We start from the raw sequence: 4,438 nt of genomic DNA on the forward strand, positions 1-4,438 counted from the left end.
CACCTGGGGACACCTGGGGACACCTGGGGGATACCTGAGGGATACCTGAGGGACCCTCAAACACACCTGGACACACCTGGGGGACACCTGGGGAACATCTGGAGAACATCTGGAGACACCTGGGGACACCTGGGGACACCCGTCTCACCTGTCCAGGTGTCCCCCCCTGTCTCCCCTGTCCCAGGTGTCTCACCTGTCCCCATCTCACCTGTCCAGGTGTCCCCCCTGTCTCACCTGTCCCCATCTCACCTGGCCCTGTCTCACCTGTCCCCATCTCACCTGGCCCTGTCTCACCTGTCCCCATCTCACCTGTCCCCATCTCACCTGTCCCCATCTCACCTGTCCAGGTGTCTCACCTGTCCCAGGTGTCCCCCCTGTCTCACCTGTCCCCATCTCCCCTGTCCCAGGTGTCTCACCTGTCCCTGGCTCTGTCCCAGCACCTGGCCCAGCTCCGGGCTGAGGCTGCGGCTCTGCGGGGACGCCTGAGGGGGGGACACCTGGGGACAGCCCCCCACAGGTGAGTGAGGGACACCTGGGGACACCTGGGAACACCTGAGACACACCTGGGGACAGCTGGGGACACCTGGGACACACCTGGGGACAGCTGGGGACACACCTGGACACACCTGAGCACACCTGGGGACACCTGAGGACACCTGGGGACAGCTGGGGACACCTGAGACACACCTGGGGACAGCTGGGGACACCGGGACACACCTGGGGACACCTGGGGACAGCTGGGAACACCTGGGGACACCTGGGGACACCCCTGGGGACACACCTGGGGACACCTGGGGACACCTGGGGACACCCCCAAACACACCTGGGGACAGCTGGGGACACCGGGACACACCTGGGGACACCCCTGGGGACACCTGGGGACACACCCAAACACACCTGGGGACAGCTGGGGACAGCTGGGGACACCCCTGGGGACACCTGGGGACACCTGGGGACACCAAAAACACCCCTGGGGACACCTGGGGACACCTGGGGACACACCTGAGGACACCCCTGGGGACACCTGGGGACACACCTGAGGACACCCCTGGGGACACCTGGGGACACCTGGGGACACCCCTGGGTGCTGAGGTCCCTCTGGGGGTCGCAGGGTCCCCCTCCCCCCCCCAGCCCGGGGGGCGTGGCCGCCGCTCGCAGGGACCTGGCCCAGGTGAGGCTGGAGCTGAGCGGGGCCTCGGCACAGCTGGAACGGATCCTGACACACCTGGGACAGGTGAGGGGACACCTGGGGACACCTGGGGACACCTGGGGACACCTGGGGACACCTGGGGACACACCTGGGGACACCTGGGGACACACCTGGGACAGGTGAGGGGACACCTGGGGACAGCTGGGGACACCTGGGGACACCTGGACACACCTGGGACAGGTGAGAGGGGTGGGGACACAGCTGGACACACCTGGGGACACCTGGGGACACCTGGGGACACCTGGGACAGGTGAGGGGACACACTTGGGGACACAGCTGGACACATCTGGGGACACCTGGACATACCTGGGGACACGGGGACACACCTGGGACAGGTGAGGGGACACGGGGGGGACACCTGGACACACCTGGGACAGGTGAGAGGGGTGGGGACACACCTGGGGACACCTGGGGACACCTGGACACACCTGGGGACACAGGGACACATCTGGGACAGGTGAGGGGACACGGGGACACACCTGGACACACCTGGCACAGATGAGCGATGCCAGGTGTCCCCTGGGCGGGGGGGGTGTCCGGCCGTGCCTCAGTTTCCCCTGTGCAGGACCAGGCCCCGCCCCCCCCGGGGCCCCCCCGGGCTCTGCTGGAGCTGCTCCAGGTGCGGCTGCGGGGGGGGGGAGGGGCCAGCGCCGGCCCCGCCCCCCGGAGCGACCCCCCAGGTGCGGGGGGGGGGGAGGGGAGCCGAATTTGGGGGGTCCCGAGTCCGGTTTGGGGCATTTGGGGGGGTCCGAGCCCAATTTGGGGGGTCCCGAGTCCATTTTGGGGGGGTCCGACCCCAATTTGGGGGGTCCTGAGCTGATTTTGGGGCATTTGGGGGGCTCTGACCCCAATTTGGGGGGTCCCGAGTCCATTTTGGGGGGATCCGACCCCAATTTGGGGGGTCCTGAGTTGATTTTGGGGCACTTGGGGGGGGTCCGAGCCCAATTTGGGGGGTCCGGAATCCGTTTGGGGGGGGCCGGGGGGGTCCCGAGCCCGATTTGGGGGGTCCCGAGTCCGGTTTGGGGGGGTCTGAATCCATTTCGGGGGGTCCTGAGCCATTTTTGGGGTCCCCGTTTGTGTTTTGGGGGGTCCTGAGCCATTTTCGGGGGGTCCTGACCCCATTTTTGGGGTCCCCGTTTGTGTTTTGGGGGGTCCTGAGCCATTTTTGGGGGGGTCCTGACCCCATTTTTGGGGTCCCCGTTTGTGTTTTGGGGGGTCCTGAGCCATTTTTGGGGGGTCCTGACCCCATTTTTGGGGTCCCCGTTTGAGTTTCGGGGGGTCCTGAGCCATTTTTGGGGGGTCCTGAGCCCATTTTTGGGGTCCCCGTTTGAGTTTTGGGGGGTCCTGAGCTGATTTTGGGGGGTCCTGACCCCATTTTTGGGGTCCCCGTTTGAGTTTCGGGGGGTCCTGACCCCATTTTTGGGGGGTCCTGAGCCCATTTTTGGGGTCCCCCAGCCCCCCCGGCTGCAGCACGAGGAGCCCCCGGCGCTGCCCCCCAGCTCCGAGGGTGAGGGGGGGTCCCGGGGGGGCTCAGGGGGGATTTTGGGGGGATTTGGGGTCATTTTGGGGGGATTTTGGGGGGGATTTTGGGGGGATTTGGGGGGGGGGATTTGGGGGGGATTTTGGGGGAATTTGGGGGGATTTTGGGGAGGATTTTGGGGAGGATTTTGGGGAGATTTGTGTGGTTTTGAAGAGGATTTTGGGGAGGATTTTGGGGGGAATTTGAGGTCATTTTGGGGGGATTTTGGGGAGGATTTTGGGGAGATTTGTGTGGTTTTGAAGAGGATTTTGGGGAGGATTTTGGGGGGAATTTGAGGTCATTTTGGGGGGATTTTGGGGAGGATTTTGGGGAGATTTGTGTGGTTTTGAAGGGGATTTTGGGGAGGATTTTGGGGGGATTTTGGGGGGAATTTGGAGGGGATTTTGGGGGATTTTGGGGAGGATTTTGGGGGGATTTTGGGGAGGATTTTGGGAAGATTTTTGGGGGGATTTTGGGGAGGATTTTGGGGGGAATTTTGGGGAGGATTTTGGGGGATTTGGGGGAGGATTTTGGGGAGGATTTTGGGGGGTCTCTGACCGTGTCCCCCCCCCCCCCCCTCCCCCAGACGAGGCCGCCCCCGCCCCTCCCCCATCCCGGGCTCTGCTCAAGCGCCGCGCGCGGCTCCTGCTGCAGGGGGGGAGGGGCCGCCCCAGTGACCACCAGTAACAACCAGTAACCACCAGTGCCCTCCCCAGTGCCCCCCAGTATCCCCCCAGTGCCCCCCAGTAACTCCCAGTCCCTCCCAGTCCACCCCAGTCCCCCCAGTTCATCCCAGTTCCATCCCAGTCCATCCCAGTACCCCCCCAGTATCCTCCCAGTATCCCCCAGTATCCTCCCAGTGCCCCCCCGGTACCATCCCAGTGCCCCCAAGTAACTCCCAGTCCATCCCAGTCCATCCCAGTCCATTCCAGTCCATCCCAGTCCCTCCCAGTAGCCCCCCAGTATCCTCCCAGTGCCCCCCAGTGCTTCCCCAGTACCATCCCAGTACCCCCAAGTAACTCCCAGTCCATCCCAGTTTCATCCCAGTCCATTCCAGTCCATCCCAGTCCCTCCCAGTACCCCCCCAGTATCCTCCCAGTGCCCCCCAGTTCCATCCCAGTGCCCCCAAGTAACTCCCAGTTCCATCCCAGTTCCATCCCAGTTCCATCCCAGTTCCATCCCAGTCCATCCCCGTCCCTCCCAGTCCATCCCAGTTCCATCCCAGTTCCATCCCAGTCCCTCCCAGTCCATCCCAGTTCCATCCAGTTCCATCCCAGTCCATCCCAGTCCCTCCCAGTCCATCCCAGTTCCCCCCATTAAAGCCTCCTGTACCCTCCCCCTGCCTGTGTCTCTTTTTTGGGGGGGTCCCGGGGTTTTTTTGGGGGTCCCGGGGGTTTTTTGGGGGGTCCCGGGGGGTTTTTTTTGGGGGTCCCGGGGGTTTTTTTGGGGGTCCCGGGGTTTTTTTTGGGGGTCCCGGGGGGTTTTTTTGGGGGGGATCCCCGAGGAAATTCCCAAATCTCCTCCCCTCCCCCCGCCCGAACTCGCCCCTCCCCCCCTTATCTCGCCCCTCCCCCTCCCTTATCTCCCCCCCCCAGCCCCGCCCCGCCCTCGCAGGGTGGGGGCCCCCCCCAAAAAAAACAAACTCACCCCAAAAATCCCCGAAAATCCCCGAAAAGCCCCAAAACGCCCCAAATCCGCCCCATGGCGGG

At 64.2% G+C, this 4,438-nt stretch overlaps 1 long non-coding RNA gene across 2 annotated transcripts; it reads right to left on the minus strand.

The window, feature by feature from the left end:
* LOC131574538 (uncharacterized) lies at positions 1-1,027 on the minus strand. 2 transcript variants are annotated; one of them, XR_009276534.1, is made up of 4 exons: positions 950-1,027; positions 748-781; positions 655-687; positions 1-23 (listed from the first exon to the last, which is right to left on the minus strand). It is a non-coding gene; the product is annotated as an uncharacterized LOC131574538 (long non-coding RNA). The 2 variants fall into 2 exon arrangements; XR_009276533.1 differs by lacking the exon at positions 1-23 and adding an exon at positions 526-542.
* Positions 1,028-4,438: the final 3,411 nt, after the last annotated feature.

Source organism: Poecile atricapillus, unplaced genomic scaffold, assembly GCF_030490865.1.
Source record: "Poecile atricapillus isolate bPoeAtr1 unplaced genomic scaffold, bPoeAtr1.hap1 scaffold_378, whole genome shotgun sequence".
Classification (NCBI taxonomy): Eukaryota; Metazoa; Chordata; class Aves; order Passeriformes; family Paridae; genus Poecile; species Poecile atricapillus.